At 44.2% G+C, this 21,520-nt stretch overlaps 1 protein-coding gene and 1 long non-coding RNA gene across 2 annotated transcripts in view; one reads left to right on the top strand and one right to left on the bottom strand.

The window, feature by feature from the left end:
* Positions 1–21,520, bottom strand: part of Vwa8 (von Willebrand factor A domain containing 8) — a 340,258-nt gene that overhangs the window by 43,530 nt on the left and 275,208 nt on the right. The window lies entirely within an intron of this gene.
* On the top strand, positions 290–16,426 carry LOC143267441 (uncharacterized). The gene is made up of 3 exons (XR_013042556.1): positions 290–779; positions 7,055–7,202; positions 12,187–16,426. It is a non-coding gene; the product is annotated as an uncharacterized LOC143267441 (long non-coding RNA).

Here is a 21,520-nt window from a genome sequence, read left to right as displayed (position 1 = left end):
TACTAACCATTCTTAACTATCACTGCAGATAACGATTTTAAGAGGCTTTGCAGGGAACAGGCTAGGAACTCTATAAAGTTAGTGTAACGGGAGCCTGTTCTGCGGGGTTCTGCAAACTCGGGATGTATTTACATGCTGCCAGAATGATCCCATAGATGGAGAAGGAAGATACTGGAAGGGAGCCGCTGGGTAGAGTGGGATGCCTGAGGAAGGCAGAGGAAGCCCAGACAGCTGTAGGAGGCCCTGGTACTCTGACTCGGTAAGCTGAAAGACCTCCTCTCTGGTAACTTCTTTGTTCTGTGGGAAATGTAGACCTAGAATGCTGTCTGAGAAGGGGTGTGTGTGTGTGTGTGTGTGTGTGTGTGTGTGTGTGTGTGTGTGTGTGTGTTTGTGTGTGTATGTGTGTGTGTGTGTATGTGTGTGTGTGTGTGTTTGTGTGTATGTGTGTGTGTGTATGTGTGTGTGTTTGTGTGTATGTGTGTGTGTTTGTGTGTATGTGTGTTGTGTGTGTGTGTGTGTGTGTGTGTGTGTGTGTGTGTGTGTGTGTGTTTGGGAGCTTCAGGTCTTAAGAACATGAAGACTTCACAGAACTACTTACAGAGAGACTGGGCTTCAAAGACATTTTTAATCTCAGAATTTCTGAAAATCTACCTGTGTTCCTTTAAATGGAGGTTTTGCAGAGCATGGCTGTGTTCAGAGGTAACCGAATGAAGACAGTTCGCTGGATGTGAAGAGAGATCAGGCGAGGCTAGAGCAGCGAGCAATCCGAGTATGTGGAGGTGAGTGGCCTTCCCAGAGGTGGACCTGGCTTCCCACACAGCACCAGCTTGGCTCCTCTGCACTCTCCCAGCACCCTCTCCTCATTGCCCTTTGGGCTACAACAGTCCCATCAACCCAGGGACGCTCTAGACACTGCCACACCGCCCCCCTCAACTGTGTGTGTTGGGGGTGAAAACAGATGCCCACAGCCCAGCTGAGCAGCGTGGCCTCTTCTGGAACACAACCTTTGGAATGGGTGTTTAAAGCACAGAGGGAGCGCTGTCTTGTTTATGTAAACTGACTTTTCAGATCCTGAGGAAGGTATCTCTTGAGAACAAAGACTCAGATCCGAACAAACGGGCAGGCCACACTCTGACGTGCTGTGTTCTTTGTGTAGACTGCGTGCATTGCCGTTCTGTTTTCGGGAGCCCAGCAAAGAAAATTCAAGGAAATGAACCCCCCCCCCCCCCCCCCCCGACACACACACACACTCCTATTCTTCTTAGATAACAAAAGACAGATAATTATCTCAAGTATTTCTCAATCTGAACAGAATGGAAAGGTGACCTTTTCGTCTGGGCCTGTTCTCTGCAGTGAAGTCAGCAGCAGCCAGGCAATGGGCAGGCTTAGGTTTCCCCCAGGGGGGCCGGCTGTAGCTCTCCAGCCTGTCAAAACTGCCATAAATACAGAGAACTTGTCTAACAGGCAGCCAGGCCTGGATGGCTCGCAGTCACCCCAGGGGAGCGATAAACGCTCCTGCTGGTAGACTTACATAAACTGAGACGCAATGAATTTTTTTTTTTAAACAATACTCCCTGTGCTCAATAAACCTGAATGTTTCAAGCCTGAAGGATGCCTAGCCTAAGAAGGAAAATAAATCAATCTGGCAAGAAAAAGCAATCATTTGGAGTACTGGTGGATTAACCTAAATGTACAGGGTATTGAATTCAGTGATTCGAAACTCACACGCTTGCTAGTTGAAAACCCCCACTTCTAGCTTTGTGCCACTTATAAAATGCACTTTTGGGGGAAGAGAAGGTAATAGGTGTGTGACTATGATCTAAGTATATTATGTGCATGTTTGAAAATGTCAATAAAATCCATTATTTTGCATAGTTAATATTACTACTAAGTAATATTAATACATAGTTAGTAATACTACTGAAAATCATGAGAAGCACTGAATTGCTGCCCTGGCTACTTAATACTGGACCTGGGGCTCCTGTCTGATCTGCTTCAGGACAAAAGCTACAGCGAACGTCCCAGTGTGGCGCTTTGTTCGACTGGCCTGTCGTCTCCTGACAGGAGTGAAGAAAGCCCTCCAACCCAGCGACTATCCCACGACAAGCGAGGACTCCCGGAACTTTTGGGAAGTGACATTTTGAGCTTGTTGAATAAAAATACTCAGAGAACTGTTTGCTTTATTTTACTTAAAAAGAAGCTGAAACAATCAAGGACACCAGAGCCCGGACGCGGGGAAGAGACGGATTCGTGTGAGAAGTCCACCCACTCTGTCCGGTCGTGTCGTCGTCCCCCCCCCCCCCCCCCCCCCCCCCCCCCCCCCCCCGTCCACAGTTGGCGAACAGAGACACTTTCCTTCCCAATGTCTGCACTCTGCCCCTCCACAGGAAGTCTTTGAGTACCTGCCTGCACAGGGCGCTGGGAGGGTGCAATCCTGTGGTCTGCGGCCCTGCAGGTGGAAAGCAGGGCTGGGGCGCTTTCTGAGAGGAAAGACGCCTGAAGCAAGAGTAGCAGCTTTCATAAGGGAAGGCAAACTTTTAAAAGGAAAGTTTATTTTTTCTAACACACACACACACACACACACACACACACACACACACACACACACACACATGTGCATACGCCTGTAGAGGCCAGGAGAGGGTTACATCCTTTCAGCTGGAATTACAGGTGGCTGTGAGCCACGGGATGTAGGTGCTGGGAACTGAACTCAGGTCCCCTGGAAGACTAGTAAGCACTGTTAACTGAGCCAGCTCTCCAGCCCCTGCAAATCTTAAAATTCAATCAACAAAACATAACTGAAATATTAATTCTATAAAGATAATTAAGTTCAAAGCAGTTAGAGACTCACTTTTTTTTTTTTTAACTGATAATGTCTCACATAAGCCATTTTCAAATAACTTTAGAAATAATGCTTGTGGCACCCGCTTCAGGTCAAACAACATCTTAAGTCTGGAATTGGCTGGAAGTGGCTGGAAGTGGCTGGAATTCTGACCTGCCTTACATGTACTAGCTCAGATTTCGGACAGAGTTACTGTAATGGCTGCTCACTGGAGAGGGGCCAGCACTGCTGTGCGATGGATTATTACTATAATATTCTTATTCTATCCTATGTGTCGTCGTCGTTGTCCCCGTCGCCCCCCCCTCCCCCCGCCCCGCCTGGGGCAATCCTAGCTGGCGCTGGTGGTCTCAGTATAATAATAATGATTATTTGTGACCAAACCATTTTATTTAGAGACTTAGAGGTGGGGAAGGGCTGACGTCTAATGTCCTTGGCAGGGCAGATCCCCCTGTCCATATCACTAAAAAGTCTAGTTAAGTGATTAAAAAAACTGCTTCAGCCTTATCACAACTGCATGTTAACTCTACCATGGAGGAGGGAACTGTACTATTTGGGTATTGAATTCAACCTTGTTTCCTGGCAGCAATCAACTTGGGCAGCTCTGATTTGTTAGAAGTGAGAGACTAGGAGTTAGACAGACTCCTGGCAGGCAGGCAGACAGGCAGACAGAGGCCGAGGCTAGGTAATAAAGGTGGTGAACTCCAAGATAGCCAGCTTCTTCCTCAGCCTCCTGCCTTGAGACAATCTGGCAGCTTAAAACAAAGGCCTCCTAGGCTTCTGTCTCCCACCTGCAGGCCCCCTGCTGATGGACGGGCTCCGCAAGTTCACGGGGAATCAGGACATAATACACAACAGTTGTGGGCCAATCAGCCCTCCTCCTTCACACTAAAGCAGGAGGGGAACACTGAAGGATGTAAAACACCCCAGCCATCAGGAAGAGACTGTTTTTCAGCCCCTGCTTCGCAGAGGGTTTTCTTTCCCTGTGTCTACTGCATGTGTGTGTTTCTTCAACTGATTGTGTGTGCTGCTGTTGACAGGGTTTGAGATTTCTCCAGTTACAGGTTATGCTTGAGGTTTTTCTGTCTTTTAGTTCTTTAACTGGCAGAGAAAATGAACCAGATTAAGACCCCTAGCCTGTATCAAAAACATGCATGTTTACTTAGAAAATATGTTTATTCCAAATTCATATCAGCAATTTCTTGAATGTGGAACCTTTTGAATTTTGAAAAAAATCAAGATCTTGAATGTGTATTGTGTATGCATGTGCACACAGGAGCGTACGCATGTGGAGGTCAGAGGTCAATGTTGGGTGCCTTTTGGGTTTGCCCCCTCCCCTTTGCTTTTTTGAAACAGGGTCTCACTATGTAACTCTGGCTGGCTTGGAACTTGCTCTGTAGACCAGGCTGGCCTTGACTGATAGAGATCCGCCTGCCTCTGCCTCCGGTGTGCTGGGATTAAAGGTGTGCGCCACCATGCCTAGCCCTCTACCTTAGTTTTTGAGGCAGGGTCTCTCACTGAACCTGGAGCTCACTGATTTGGCTGGTTGGCTACCCAATAAGCCCCCAAGAACCACCTGTCCTTTGGCTTCTCTCTGTCAGACTAAGGCAACCTGGCTAGCCTTGGCCACTCAGCCCCACAGTGCTGCTCAGCCTCCATTAGTCCTTAGTGCTCCCATCATCTTCTACATGTTGGTCCTCCCTGACCTCCTGCCCTTTTCTTGGGAAAAAGTCATTGGCCTCACACCCCTCTTCTAGCAAATGGATTTATGTTTTGGTTCCCAGTTTCATCCTTTTTGTGGAGTGTAGGCCCCCTTTTCCTGATGCCCAACCTGTCTAACCTGGTCTCCCGGCTAAGGTCGGGCACCAGGCTCCTAACCGCATTTTGCTTGTATTCTCAACAGACGCCAAGGCCTGTCATCTTTGAGTAGCTGGCTCCTAGTGCAATGGCTGATGCATGACAGACTCCCATCAAATGATCACTAGGTGACCAGCTAATAAAGGCACCGAAGCTCCTTCTCATCAGCTGGAGCTGCATTTCTTCCAAGTGCCACTCACACCCCAACTCTGGTCACTTGTTAGTAGGAAGGGGCTCACACTTGTGGAGGCAGCCTGGAGGAAGCAGTTCTGGGGCCTGGGAAGACAGCTCGGTTCATAAAGTGCTTGATGTGTAAGCCTGAGGACCAGAGTTCAGATCCCAGCACCCACATAAAAGTGGGGAAGTACGGTAGCTGCCTGTAATTCCAGTATGGGGAAGGCAGAGACAGAGGATCCCCGTGACCCAGGGCCTGGCCGGACTAGCCAAGATATATAAGGTAGAGAGTGACCAAGCAGACACCCATATCAACGTCTGGTCTCTATATACAAGGACATACATCTTCCTCTGTAAGTCCACATATAGAGACCTCATCAAATGTGATGAGTGTGTGCCACTATGTATTATGGTAAAACAAGATTTGCCCAAGGAACTGAGGTGTCAGCCTTGGGAGAACCCGTGGAAGGTCTTAGAGATTATCCTCTCACTTGTATGGAAACCGACGCAGGTTGCTCCTAAGAAAACACAGAATGAAGGGGAGCAGCTTGCCTGCTCAAGAGCATTTTCCTAGAACCAACAATGTATATTTTGTCCAGTTCTAACAGACAGATTGCTGGTATTCAAAAATGCTGTCTAACATGGCTAAAAGCATAGACATTGCAACTTGTTTGCCTGGGTTTAAACCCTGGCTCTTGATACATCAGCAGCTTAGGTGCCGAATCTACAGGAATGATGAAGGCCCTCGCCTCACAGGGTCACTGTAGGGACTAAAGGAAATTACACAGAACCACTTGGCCACACCAAGGGCTTTCTGGGCTATCCGTTGTTATCCTATTATTTCTGAGAGTGAAAAGTATGGCATAGTGAAGATCATTCTTTTTCTTTTTTCTTTTAGTAGAGCTATGTTAGATATTTAGCATGGTAGTATTAACACTGGGGAAAATAAGTCAGGATTTTAAACAAGAATGTTTTGTGAAATTTGGATTGTATAAAATTCCTCACTCTGTCCAGTCTTTTCGCTCTCATGGCGTCACTTGGGGAGTTCAGTGTTGCTGTGGATACTATAAACGCCAAGCTGATGCCGTCTGACTCGGGCAGGTGGCCCAGACCGCAGCGGCCCCTTTTTCTGGCTCTGCAGCTGGAGTGAGACCTTCCTCACTTTGGAACTCCTGAAAACACGTTTGCTCTCAGTGTCATGGCATGAAGGGGACTAGAGACATTTCCAACGGGGAACAGTCCACACGACTGCTCCAAGCAAGGCTTGAGAGAAAAAGAAAGACATCGTAGGAAAATGAGAAGAAATATGTTCAAGTGCGAGGAAAAGGCAGGGTTTTTGTTTTTGTCTACAAATTCCAAACTCAAGTTTGCACTTGAATGTCTGCGACTTGTTTGCTTGTCAACTTAAAAATATTTCAAGTCAGATAATACCAGATGCAAAACTTCTATTTATTTCTTGGCATGCATCTAAAGGAAAGCAAGCCTGTTCCCCAAAATGTAAAAAGAGAATGTGTGCTGTTTTCCTCCTCATGAAAGCTGGGAGAAGTTTCTTGTTTTTCACTTGCAGAGTTGGAAATGAGACCGGATCTGGCTGCTGAGGAGCGTGAAGTCGCCTGTTAGCTCACTCAGCACAGAGGCCTGGGCTGTACACAGCACAACACCCCGGTTCACAGTCTAGAACTTTACATAGACCACTGCTAGTATTCATAATTCTCCAGAGCGAGCCTTGTTATTTCCACTTCCCAGGGCGGGAAAGTAAGACACAGAGAAGAAAACAGCAATCTTTCTCAACCTTCCTAACACTACAACTTTTTAATACAGTTCCCCGTGCTGTGGGGACCCCCAACCATAAAGGTATTTCGTTGCTACTTCATAACTATAATTTGCTACTGTTATGAATCATAATGTGAATATCTGATATGCAACCCAAAGGGGTCGTGACCCAGAGGTTGAGAATCACCAGCTTGCTCATTGCCACACAAACTGTTAATGCCAAGCTCAGTTCTTGCTACTCTAAAAGCCAGATTGAACAAATCCATTATACTGTATTATAGTGGCTCTTAATAGTGACTATATTCTTGAAAGTCTCAGGATTTTCTAAAGTGTACTATGGTTTAGGAAAGCAAGAAATGTGTCAAAAATGCATTAATGTATTCCCTTTGAACTTGTGTGTCTGATTTACAGGAATCCATGGACACCAGTAAGGAGGCATTTCAAAGGCCCACCGTACCCTCTAGAAGCTCTTTACAGACAGGCTGAACCAGCTTCCTATCAGACAGTCGTGAACAGGCCCCGAAGACTCATTGCCTACCTGTGGCTCAGGTCTGACAAGGTGATTTCTTTGTCGCGGACACTGGGTATATTATATAATCCCTAGAGGTGGCATTTTCTCGTATGTAAATGGGACACTGGCCTGGATTATAAGGGTGTTACAAGGAGGAAAGGTCTCTTCCCCGAAACAAGGCTTTCTAACAATGGCAGCAAGGCACCAAGTGTTTCTTAGTTACAGAGAAATAGTCCCATAGAAATAAGTCAGAACAGATGGGTCACCGATCGATGTTCTGCTCTTGATAAAACCCAAGACCTAAATGCAGATGAGGAGCTTTAACGATGCTTAAAAAAAATGTAAGTCAGCTTTTGGGTAGCTGAAGAAGGGTTTGAATGAATGAGCTCTCACCCACGGGCAACCCACTTCTGCAAATTCAGTAAGGCTCACCAAACACAAACCTCTCAAGTACAAATCTACAGACAATAAGATTTATGTTCATCTGAAAGACCCTCTTTTTGAAAGAAATTTTTTTTTAAAAATCCAAAAACTATGATTTGCAATTGGCCCTGAACTTCCTCCAGACATTCCTTTAGTAGACGTCCAATGGGTGTGCAATCAGGTTGGGGAACTGCGGGGCACCGGGCATGTGGTGGTGAACAAAGCGACATTTGGTAATGAGCGGTATTAACCAAAGGCTGCAGCTGCAGCCGACTGAAGCCTGGAGAAGGTGCTGACTGCTGTCTTGGATCTGCATAGTTCGCAGCAAAGGACTCTCTCCCTGGAGAGACAGGAAAAGGCCTCTGCACCATGCACAACACCCTATGTGCAGCCCGGGGTTTCCTGAGCCTGATTGTTAACTAATTAGGGTGGTACAAACAGATTCCCTTTTTTTAGCCTTGGAAAAAAAACAATCTAAAGAATTTTTGGAAGCTTGAGCTTATGATATTTATCTGGTTCAGGTTTTAAAAATATTTCTTTTTATTTTATTTTTTTCTGTCGACAACTAAGCTTTTCTTTTCTCATAGACAGTGTTGGTGTTTCTGAAATAGCTCTTCCCTTGACATTACAGAGGAGGTGGGCATTATTTCCCCAGAAAAGTAAACAAGGGAATAAAAACAAGGTGACTCAAAGGATGAGGAAGTATGTTTTTCTAGAGAACAAAAGATTCTTTCACAGTATGTCAAAGACTTAACTGTGGACTTTCCTGAATGTAAACACTGTTCCAATGGCAAAAGGAATTTCATCTATGCCTATAAAAGGTCTCAAACAATAGTTCTTGCTTGAAGCTACATTTAGCACACAGTAAAACAACCTTTTCCTCAAATAGCCTGCCCACAGACCTGCGAGATTGAACCATCTCAGGAGATGCACAATCCTAATGACATGCGGAGCAGCGATCACAGCCTGTACATGAACGCTGCTGAAGGGGTGATCCCAGTGATGGGCAGCACAGGGCAGCCTTGAAGAACAGGGCATGCCTAGAGACAGATTCAAACAGCAGCCCCAGGCTTCCCACTCACTGGAGTTTAAGGCCCGCAGAGCAGATGGCTCACGCTGTTAGGATCAGAGAAGAGAATAGGAACATTTTAAACCAAGAGGAAGGATGATAGCGGTTAAATATTCTCCATTTTTCAAGTTCTATTATTTATGTATCTCTTAGTTGTAGTAAATTAAAACGGGCACTAATTATAATACTGAATGGAGCTGTTTGTTAATGAACCAAATTACATCATTATTCTGGAAACACTAAAGGTCTTTCCTTACCTTCTCAGATCTGTAGGCATCTTATCATTACCATGTCAGCTCAAATCCTACACAGCCAACCCTGGGGTTCTCGATTGTGTATTCCTAGGAAATGATCTAAAGAGTTTAGTAAGTGTCAGAGATTGTTTAGTTTTATTTGAGGTTTTCTATTTTCAAATACTGAGTATCCAATTAGAAGATGCTCTACAGGCCCCAGTTAGATGATAAGGATGTGTGTGCTGGGGTGGGGTGAATAGAGGGAAAAGATCGTTTTTTTTGTTTTGTTTTGTTTTTTTGTTTTTGTTTTGTTTTGTTTTGTTTTGCTTCTGAGGTCATCTTCTGTGACATTGTCTTTTGTGCCTCTGTATCCCTGGGTGTGAACAGGGTCAGCTTTGCTCAGATCACAAAGGACACTGGAAGGCCCTGTGATTTATGAGGTTCCTAAAACTGGTGGCAACCAATTAATATGATCCATTCAGTGAAATATATTCTATGCACATTTCAAGTCTTATCCCTTTCATTTCACCTGAAGAACACAGGCTTGTACAGGGAGCTGCTATGACCACACAGCGAACGTTGGGAGGCCAGGATTTACTTTGCTCCATCTGATTCTAGAGCTGGGTCTTTTGAGGGCTATGTGCTGCCTCTGTCTCAAGGCTGCCATAGGAATAAACAGACATGGCATAAAACGAGCCATTGGGTTGGTTTTGGAATACACCAGATACTATCGATAGCTTTGTTCACTGTGTGAGAGAAGGGGTGTGGCCCTCAGAGTTTGTCTGTCATGTCTCTCCTCATCTGGCAGGGAAGATTTGCCAGTCTGGGAAAAGACAAGAACACCCATTGGTTTACACAATACAAGTGGACAGAGTCACCGAGCATTAAACACATGGTAGGGCCTGGGTAGTGGCTACCCTGGCTAAGTCCGATGCGTGGTAGCTGACTACCTCCCTAAGGAGGACTCAGGCATGCTTTTCCCTGCTCTGCTCTTCTGTGCTCGCACCTGAGGGGGATGGTCAGGTTGGGTTTTCTACATGCACTGCTTAGACTCCGGGGAGGGATGTAGGAACATCTGCTTTGCCCTCTCAGGTCCAGGGCCCTTCAACCCCTGCAGTAAGAAAAACTGAGGACTGGTTCATTTACTAACATGTAAGTTCAAATACACTGGTATTTTGAGTGGCGTCTGATCAATCATCTTTTTTTCCAGTTTCCTTGAGTAGAGAAGGTGTCAATAGGAAGCTCTAGGTCTTAGCCTACATCATATGATATCCTTAATGCCTCAAATTGCCTATGACAACTTAAGAGACTACTAGGAACTTGAAAACCTTTTTCAAGGGGCCACTGAGATGGCTCAGAGAGAAAAGGTGCCTGCAGCCAAGCCCAAGAATCTGAGTTCAAGCCCCAGAACACACAAGGTAGGAGCAAACCAAATCCTCCAAGCTGTCCTCTGACCTGTACTTACACACACACACACACACACACACACACACACACACACACACAATTTTAAAAAGCTTAATCCTAAAAAACTCAAGACCAGATAGTGTCATCTCTAAGTTCTATCACACATTTAAGGAGTTGAGAACAAATTTTTAAAAACTCTTCTAAGAGCAGAAAGAGGGAACATTTGTCAACTGACTCCAAGAGATCAATATGACTCTGATGCCAAAACCAGAAGATGACATTATACAAAACAAATTCTATAGACTGCTATCCACATTTTAGTACAGGCATGAAAATCTCTCAACAAAACAATAGGAACTGAACCCAGCACTGTATATAAAAACAGGATTATGTGTTATGACCAACTGGGCTTTAACCCTGGGATGCAAGGTTGAGTTTATACATGAAAATACATTAATATAATTCACATTCTTTTAGAATAAAGAATAAAAATACGATTGTTTTAACAAATGCATAAAAAGCATTTGATAAAATTCATGATAAAGATGCTCAATAAATGAGAAATGGAAGAAAATTCAACAACCCGATAAATGTCATGTGTGAAAAAGGCAAAGGTAACATGTCAGCTGTCATGTTAACGACTAAGGGCTTCCTCGCTACTGTCCTGACAGAACAAGATGAGGCTGTCCCCACCACGCCCACTCGACACTGCACTAGGGAATCTTGCCAGGACTAGGCAAGAATATTAAATAAAGGTGTTTAAATGGGAAAGAAAGTAAACTACCTCTGCCTGCACAAAGCACAGTCTTGGACAAACCGAACATCCTCACTGTGTGTGGCACCACATGCTTGTAATCCCAGCACTCAGGAGGCTGAGGCTGGAAACTGCTGTGAGTTCCAGGCTAGCCTGGTCTATAGAGTGAGATTCTGTGTCAAAATAATTAACCAACCAACCAAATAAACAGACACAGATAAATAAATAGAAAAATTCAAAGGGATCTACTAAATCTATTAGAATAAGTTATCAGAACAGCGATGTTGCAGAAGAGATCAATAACTAAATATTATTTCCATATGCTAGTAATGATCAAAGATTAAAATTGAGAAAATTTCATTTCTAACAGTATTAAAAAGGATAAAACATTGTAAAACCTATACTCTGAAAAATACAGAAGATTCTTGAAAGAAATGTAAGGACCTCAACAAATAGAAGAACATGAAAATTCATGAATCAGAGAAGCGAATGTTGTTAAAGTAGCAACATTCTCCACATTCACCTAAAGATTTCATGTAATCTTTATTAATATCCTGCCTGGACTCCTGGTCAAAACTGATAATCCAGTTCTCAAATTTGTATGCAAATACAAGGGAACCAGGACAGCACAAACTGTTAAGGACTCATGCTCTCTCATTTAAAAACTCACCACAAAGCCACTGTAATCAAGACGTAGTATTGACATAGAATAGACATAGAATGGAGAGTCCCTTGATTTCATGGGCAGATGGTTTTGTACATATGTCAAGACAGCTCAATTGTTTTTACTGTGTTCAAACAAAAGGCGCTAGGACAAGTGGATCTCCATAGACAAAGACGTTGGGATCCCTATCTTATACCATACAAAAAATTAACTCAAAATGATCAAAGGCTTAAATCTATACAACTCTTAAAAGAAACAGAGGTAGACATTTATGATTCTTGGATGAGGCAAAAATTTGACACCCAAAGTAACTGTGCTGGCTGGCTAGATTTAAGTCAACTTGACACAAACTATAGTTATCTGAGAAGAAGGAAACCTCAATTGAGAAAATGCCTCCATAAGACTGGGCTGTAGGCAAGCCTGAAGAGCATTTTCTTAATTAGTAAAATAAATTAATTTCTTAATTAATTATTTCTTAATAGCTCAGCCTATCGTGCTGTGTGATCTTGGATTTTATAAGAAAGCCGACTAAGCAAGCCATGGGAAACAAGCCAGTAAGCAGCACCTCTCCACGGTTTCCATCAGCTCCTGCCTTCAGGTTCCTGCCCTGTTTGAGTTCCTGTCCTGACTTCCTTTGATGATGAACACCAACATGGAAGTGCAAGCCAAATAAACCCTTCCCTCACCAACTTTTCTTTTTGGTTATGGTGTTTCATCACAGCAATGGTAACCCTAACTAAGACAGCAATGAAAGGAAAAATTGATAACATTGGGTACATTCAATTAGAAACTTTTATGCTTTAGTATGTACTACTAGGAAAGTGAAAATACAGCCCACAGAAAGAGAATGTGTGTTTGCAAACCATAGCCTGATAGGAATTTTTATATAAAGAATTTTGATAACAGAACAGCAAAAAGACATCCCAAATGGAAAATGGGCAAAGGATTTGAATAGCTGTTTCTCCAAAGATACACAAACAACCAATAGAAAGATGAAAATGTAGATATGCAACATTATTAGCTATTGGGAAGAGCAAGTCAAAACCATGAGCTACTACTTCATAGACATTAAGATGAAAAGACAGAGAATAACAACCGCCATCAAAATTGTGAAGAAACAGGATCCCACCTATACTATGGTGGGAATGTAAACCAGAGCAGCTGTTTTGAAAGACACTCTGGAATTTCCTTCAAAAGTTAAACATGGGACTTCCATATGGCCTAGCTACTCCACTCCCAAGTACATATGCAAAATCACTGAAAACCTGTGTCCATACAGAAGCACACACACACATGTTCATAGGCCCAAAGTAGAAACAACCCACATGTCTATAAATGAACAATTAAAATGAGGTATACCACTGCTAGGCGGTGGTGCCTTTAATCCCAGCACTCGGGAGGCAGAGGCAGGCAGATCTCCGAGTTTGAGGCCAGCCTGGTCTACAGAGTGAGTTCCAGGACAGCCAGGACTGTTACACAGAGAAACCCTGTCTTAAAAATTAAAAACAAATAAAAACCAAAACAATAAACAAACAAACCAACATCTCAAAATGAGGTATACCTATGCAATGGCATATTATTCAGAATGAAAGAAACTGAAATACTTAACTATATTATAGCATGGATACAGCTTAAAACATTGTAACTGTAAGTAAACGAAGCCTGTCATAAAGACCTACATAACATAGATTTTATTTTTTTGTAGAATGTTCAGAATTGGCAAATCCACCAAAGACAGGAAGTGAGCTGGGAGCTACCTGTGATGTTGCCAACATGAAATCATACATACAATTTCTGAAGGTTTCTGATCAAGAATGGCATGTTTAGGATACTAGTTATGATGATTGAATTGAGCAGTTTAGTAGACCAGACTGGAAGAGGAAAACTCTAGATTGCCAAGTTCCCTTGTCAGTCAAGGTTAGGTATTCTGCCATTCACAGTAAACTACTTTTCTCTTCACGTATTTGAGAACCTGAGCATCTTTAATCTGAAGATCTGAAATCCCAAATCTGACCTCTTGGGATGGCTGAGTTGTCGTTACGAGTGGAAAATTCCACACCAGATCCAATTAAGAGATGGGCATAGTCAGTACACTAATACACTTCAGGAACTGGATCTAATGTTTAGATTTGAGTGCCATCCCAAAGACATTCCATCGTTTACCCAAACATTCCAAAATCTGAAAGAACTTTGCAACACTTTCTGTCCAAAGCATTTCAGGCAAGGAAAATGCCACCTGTGTAATAAATGCAAAGGAATAAACAGACTTCTTTCATTAGCTTACTGTCCTGGCTAGTTTTATGTCAATTTCACTCAAGCTAGACTCATCTGAGAGGAGGGAGCCTCTACTGAGAAAACGCCACCATAAGATTGGACTCTAGACTAGCACATTCTTAATTAGTGATTGACGGAGGGGGGGGGCACGGGGGGGAGGGCTCCTCTCATTGTGGGTGGGGACACTCCTGGGCTGGTGGTCCTAAGTTCTCTAAGAAAGCAGGCTGAGCAAGCCATGGAGAGCAAGCCAGTAAGCAGCACCCCTCTGTGGCCTCTCCATTAGCTCCTCCTCCAGGTGCCTGCCCTGTGTGAGTTCCTGTCCTGACTTCCTTTGATGATGGATAGTGATGAGGAAGTATAAACCAAACAAACCCTCTCCTCCCCAAGCTGCTTTTGGTCATGGTGTTTATCACAGCAATAGGAACCCCAAGACAATTACTAACCTGAGCTACCTGCAGTTAAAGAGGTAATCATATCATCTGTGTTTCTTGTGGGGTAATGTTATTTTGTGTATCTTTGGTGAATATTTTGAATAGAGAAGATCTATGAACAGTCTGAATATTGCTGTTTGGGGTATGTTGGTATTGGTAACAATTTTTAAAATTCCATTGCAGAATTTCTACAGGTTTGTTGGTGGGGTGGTGGTGGGACTGTTTTTGCTTTGGAAATGAACCTTTAACTTTATAACGCACAGAGTTTGGGCTTCTATCAAATTACAAACTTTTAGAGGTAGAAGAAAATGCCAAATGCTAAGCTCGCATTGGGCTTCATTGCTTGGAAGGAGGGCAGTCTACTGCCTGTCAGCGTTCACAGGCACTAGAGACAAAGGAGAGCAGCCATTACAAACAAATGGTGGCTGTATAGGACTCAGGGCTACCTGAGTCACAGGTTTTCCTTCAGGAAAGAAAAGGCATCAATTGAAACTGCTCAAAAAGCTCTTTGTCACCCTTGTCAAGAGTGAGCCAATAGAACAGGAAGATTCATCCTAGGAAACATCAAGGGATGTTCCAGCTCTCCACAGGACCTCACGGAAGCTCGAACAGACAAGCAGCCATTGACTCTACCACGTGCCAAGACTCACGGGAAGCACTGGGGCCACCAGCCTTCAGACAGAACTTTCGGACTTGGGAAGTCTGCCCTCCAGACACATCAGAGAAAAAGATCACAGTGTGACCAGGGCAGAGGCTGCTGGGGCCACCGAGCATATGGAGATAAAGCAGGTTTAGAGATGACGCTGGGACACAGCAGTGGGTGTGGGGTGAAGGCTCACAGCCTAGAGTGCATGCTTGAGGGCTGGCAGAGCGTGCTCTGGCTTCATTGTTCTCACTTGTCTTAGGACAGAAGAATCTTGCTTTGTCATTCATAAAATGCAGAACATACTAAGAAAACCACTCTGGTCAGAGTACATTTTTTCCAACAACAAATATAGTTAAGTTGTTTAGCACTGTGACTCACACAGCCTGTAAGTTGTCTTTTATATAATCTGTGGAAAAAAACTCCACATTTTTAATCTCCTTGTACTGAGGTAATATTTGGAGAAATTAGTTAATTTTCCTTCTCTTCTTCCCTGCCATTCCAGCTGACTTAAGCATGTTCTATTTTTACCGTATTTTGGGAAGCAGATGTGCACTGTCCAACTTTTTTGGCTTTGGAGTCTAAACCTGAGTTCTTGACATTTTTGTAAGGCCATATGGCACACACTTCATGCTTGGTGGGCAGTGTGATTGAACTGTTACATCTTTCCCAGCATTGCCCTTCTAATGCAAAGGCAGGCACAGGTAACACTGTGTGAACATAGCTGTGTGCCAATAAAACTTTATGTGGATACCAAAACCTGAACTTCATCTAGTTTTCATGTGTCACTTGATACAACTCTTGATTTTTTCAACCACTAGAAATGTTTAAAAACAAAACAAACTAAGACAGAACCTCAGTTTGTCAGCCTGACAAAATCAGGTGACATATTTTGCCAGTTCCCCAGATTCCATACTCTAAACCATACTCTAAATGTCTAATGGTTTTTTCAGGGGAACCTAAGAGAGTCTGTAAAGAGAGGTAGCAAATTCAACAACATGACAAAGGTTGGAATAGACCTTGGTTTTGTTTCCTGCTCTGTGCCCACCTGGTAAGAGGAAAGAGAAGTTAGTAGGTGAATTTTGCCAATCTCCTTGAAACTACTTGGAAAACCCTGACTTTGTTGCCTAAGTGTCAAATGAAGGAGATTCCATTTAGAAGTCTGGATTCCAGTGTTCTCTCGAGAGGATAACGCCACATTGGATACTCGTTCCCAGAACCAACGTGTTCCTTCTTCCTGGATGGTGCACAATGCCGTGTTGGCCTGACCCCCTCCTGGCCTGTGTCCCACATCTACATCACCTACACCAATGTGTGCGCAAGGGGCCAAACTCTTTTGCAGTCTCTCAGAGCACAGCCTCTACCTACACTTGTCTTTGGCCCTTGCGGAAGTTACATGGCGGAGAGGAATACAAACAAGGTTAGGGCCATCAACTGACAGGATCAGAGTCACCTGGAAAGCAAACCCCTGGCCATGTCTGGGAGGCACTTTCCAGAGTTGGTTAGGACCCATTCAGAATGTGGGCAGCAGCAGCAGCCCATGAGCTGGGGTTCCCGAGTGGATAAAAAGGAGAAGCGAGCCGGGTACGGCTTTGATCTCCCCTCTTCCTGTCTGGGGACTGAATGTGACCAGCGGCCTCATGGCCCTGCTGCCCTGACTCTCCCGCCAGTACCCACTGTGTCCCCTTAAACAAGCCCGTCTCCTGTACGTGGCTTCTTAAGAAGGCAGACATCCGGTCACGGCGACAAGGAAAGCGACTGACACTTTCAGTCAAGGCCTCTACAGTAGGGAGAGAACTGGACTGAAGACCCAGCTTTGTTCGTCACTAGCAGAGCAACTCTGGGCAAGCGACTTAGACCCCACCTCAGAATGGAAACAGAAATGCACACACCCCTGAAGCAGTGGCTGCCATGATCTTAAGAGAATGTTCCAGAAGCATCTCATACATACCAAGCAATTTAAAAAAGAAAAGAAAGAAAAAAAAAGGAACCAACAGACGGCTATGATGCAGAAGGTTTTCGGTACATATTTTTAAACTCTAGACCCATGTTCACTGTTGCCGTCCGTGGAAGGGTCGTTGAGGTTAGAATATAATCTACCTGACTTTATAGAAAAAGAAATTAGGCTGGGTGGTGGTGGCACATGCCTTTAATCCCAGCACTTGGGAGGCAGAGCCAGGTGGATCTCTGTGAGTTCGAGGCCAGCCTGGGCTACAGAGCAAGATCCAGGACAGGTTCCAAAGCTACACAGAGAAACCCTGTCTTGAAAAACAAAACAAACAAACAAACAAACAAACAAAAAAACAAAAAAAAGAAAAAGAAAAAGAAAAAGAAATTAAGGCCAAAGAGGTGAAGCAGGTACACAAAGGTCCTGAGGCAAGGATCTCTCTCCCTTAATTACTGGCTTGAGGAAATTCCTCTGTGCCATGTGGCTTCACTCAGACACCCACTTCTGTGTCCCATCCTTCAGGCCATGCCACCTCACCCAATACTCACTGAGCTCTTCTCATAAAAGACCTTCATGTGAGGGTCAAAGCTCTTCTAGCAGAAAGAGCGTCAAATCAAGACTTCTGTGTGGCCTATTGATGGTGCTTTGTAACTGTGACTCTCCTGGGAGGGTGACATTAGTGGGGACAGCTTATTCAGAGGTTCTACCTTTCAGGGGCTCAGATGATGGCTCAGTTGGTGAAGTCTGGTGTCAGTCCCTAGAGCCTGTGACAGTGCACACCTGTAACCCAGCCCAGGAGAGGCAGTCAGGAGAGTTCAGAGCTGCTGGCCTGGCAGTTGAGCTGAATCAGTGAGCTCCGGGTTAAACAAGTGATGCCCAACCTTGACCTCTGGCCTCTACACGCATGCACACACACCTCCTACTAAAAGAGAGCACACTGCCAAGGGACAGATGCAGGCTAGAGAGAAGTTGAACAGCTCAAAGTGGCCCAGCTACAGAGGGTAAGTGTTACTGGACTTTGGGGTCATGGTTTGTGCCCCGACAAGCCAGGTTTGGCCACCTGTTCTCAGGAAGCCAAACTAATAGTCAAAGCAGAAACCAGGCATTACTCTATGTGGCTACATTGGGATGGGGGGCGTGGGGATCCAGCGGCTTCCCCATCTTCGGGGGTCTTGATAGAGGGTGGGGTTTAAATAGGAGGTGAGAGGCACACACAGCTGTCCAGCTAGGGAAAAGGTCTCTAAGAGTAAAAGTGCAACCTCTGGAGCTGCTGGAACTCTCATTTCCCCTCTCTTTCGAGAGCCAATTTGCTGTGGGTGACAGACCCTGCCAAAGTTTGCCCTTTTATCTCTATGTGATGCATATTGTTACCATCCTTAGGTGTGCCCCTACAAGCCAGGTTCAGCCACTCATTCTAATAACCGGACTAAGTAGCCTGGATATCAGCGAAGGCAGAAAAAGATGTATTCGTTGTGGTTGTACTGGGTAGAGAGATGAAGAGATCACCGAACCACTCCCCAAGTCCATCTTTTTAACTATAATTCTACATCTAATAACTATAAGTCTACATATAATAAAATGCCAACAACTGCTCAGTAGTAGAAATTCTACTGTTGACTTATCTGAGACAGTCCTGTTCTAAGCTCACTGGCACCCTCCTGTGGTCAGTAGGAGCAATAATTCTAGGCAAGCAAAAATCTGGAGCAATTTAAAGTTAATGCTACAACATAAGTAAGTGTGAAATAACATTTAAAAAGGTCACTATAATTATATTATTTTAGGCTCTAGCCTATGCTTAGGGCAAAAATATCTCCAACCAAATCTTTGATGAGACGGCTAGGTGATAATTGATGTTTTCTTGGGTCTTGTTCATTAAAGAAATGCCTAATTAAGACTAATATTCAACATATATGATCGCCACATTACATCAATCTTTTAGGCTTTCTCCAAAACTGTGAATGAAAGAACGTTCTGAGAATCTCTGGGTGTCACTGATTCATGGTAAGGGTCAGAGTCTTTTCTGGGGAGAGTTATCCTGAAACTTCTCCAGGATGTTGCCTTATCAAATGCACACTTTGTGTACACAGAAGCCCTGGGAATGGCGGTGTGAGGGCACAGTGCTTATGCACCCCTCCCTTCCATCAGAGGTGTGTCAATGTACACAGATTCCCCTCACACTTAACGAAGATCAGAACGTAGTGATAAGCCTGGAGGTGAAAAGTCAAGATCTATTTTGTAAAGGAAATTCTATTGGTGTTTTAGAAAAATCACACATATAATTAAATATTAAAACACATTTATATATGCCACACATCCATCCATCCATCCATGCGTGCATGCATCAGCCATCTGTCCTGGAGTTGGTCATTGGTGAGAAGTGAGCTATTTCCAGAATGGTTAAGCTAGCTCCTGTCATATTTTTATGGTAAACCCAAGCTTATGCCCACCATGAAGCCAGCGGCACAAGGGAGATGTACTACTGTTGTTGTTTTTGTAAACAGCTAAGTAATGAAGGGCTATAGGGGATGAGTAAGAGAGCCACAGTCACAACAGTTGATCCTATTGTTAGCAATAAGACAGTTCTTCTATACTATGGGCCCCGACCACCCAGTCTAGGACAAGGGAGTTTGTTTTTGGTGTTACATCTTTGTCAGTAGGAAGGCAGTGGTTGAGGGGATGGCTTGCAATTGAACACAGTGCTTTCCCTTTATGGTAACTGAAGGCCTGTTGCCCAAGGCACACCAGTGATAAAGAATGTATTGAGTTTAGTAACCTGATATCCACTCCTGAAATAAAAGACAGAGAATTACCCGGCATCAAGTAGCTATGGGCTGGGCTGGTAGAGTTGCCTGGCATGTAGGAAACCCTGGGTTTGATCCTCTCTATAGCATAAACTAGATGTAGGGGTATGTGCCTGTAATCACAACACTTGGACATAGAAATAAGAGGATCAAAGGTTCATACAATTGTGTAATAAAAAGAGAAATAGGGGAACTTTGATAAACCCCAATGTATTTAGAACATTGTAAATAAAGACTTGGAAAATTTTATTCAGAATCCTGGCAACTATAAAGTCTCATGAATACTGAATGATGTGAGAAAGAAACCATTTAAGAGAAAGAACAGCTTCCATTCCAGGCTGACACCTACGTGTGGGCTACACCTTGCACTCTGGGATGTCTTGACGCAATGAGACAGGGAATTACCATTTGTAGCTTATTAGTGTGAGCTGAATTAGTGCTCCTATTAAACGTCATCTTATTTGCAGTTTTTTTCCCCCTTTGAGACATAATTTCATGTAGCCCAGGCTAGGCTCAGATTTACTGTGTAACTGAGTCTGGCCTAGAACTCCAGATAATCCTTTTCTACCTCCTAAGTTCTGGGAGTAGGGACATGCCATCACACCCAGCTATGCCTTTTGGTTTTGGTTTTGTTGAGACGGGATCTCCTTCTGTAGTCCAGGCTAACCTCTGCTCCTCAGATACTGAGATACAGGTGTGTGCCTCTGTACCTTCACCTTCAGATCTTTTGATTCCACAATGAACCTGGAATCACATGGATAATAGTTCTTCTCTTTAAAGGTAAAAGGAAACACTACTGTTTTAATGGCAGCCACCCCCCATTTATTTACCCTATAACATCATAAATGGCATGCAACGCAGCTGTATCATAAACTACAACTACGATCAGCACGAAGGGCTGCTACTAAGAGTTCTGCTACTCAGAGTCCATGGGCACACGAGAGTGAAGAAAATGGTAGGTGAGAAGTGGCCACCTTCAGGGCGGTGGTGCCGCACGCCTTTAATCTCAGCACTCAGGAGGCAGAGGCAGGCGGATCTCTGTGAGTTTGAGACCAGTGTGGTCTACAGAGTGAGGATTGAGTTCTAGGAATCCCTGTCTTAAGAAAACCAAAACCAAAACCAAAAAAGAAAAAAGAAAAAAAAAAGAGTTGGTTACTTGGTATATATTTTTTAATAAAAATAAATTTTGAGGGCTATTGGGTTAAGCAAAAATAGTTTTCTTTACATGGGGATTGCCAAAGGCAGAGATTTACTAATCATAATTGAATTCCTAAGCCATGGGTAGACCACAGATCCTTAGAGAACAAAGACTCCGTGAAGCTGTGTTTGGAAACAGCTGACTGTGCTCACTTCCGGCTAAGCAGTCTTCCATCCACCCAAGCATCCTGCTCCGCCCCCACACCCAACAATCCCCATGGCTCTCAATGCACTTCCCTGGCAGGGCTCCTAACTCACACCAGCCTGAAGCTCTGGCCCCTAAGTTCAGTGGCAGCAGAACAGGGCCACCCGAGTCTCACCATCACCGTGAAAGCAGCGTCTTCAAAATGCTTGAACAAGACAGCCTCCATGTCCTGCCATTTTGTCAGACATCAAACTACGACTGTCTGTCTATATATAGGTCCTGCCTCCACAACCCCCACCAGCCTCCATCATTACCTGGGCCTCATGGCTGCCCTGCTTCACTGAAGGGGTGGTTCCCACATGGCCACTGGCTACCAA

The sequence above is a fragment of the Peromyscus maniculatus genome, chromosome 9, assembly GCF_049852395.1.
Source record: "Peromyscus maniculatus bairdii isolate BWxNUB_F1_BW_parent chromosome 9, HU_Pman_BW_mat_3.1, whole genome shotgun sequence".
In the NCBI taxonomy this organism is placed as follows: Eukaryota; Metazoa; Chordata; class Mammalia; order Rodentia; family Cricetidae; genus Peromyscus; species Peromyscus maniculatus.
This window is presented reverse-complemented; position numbering and strand designations above follow the sequence as displayed.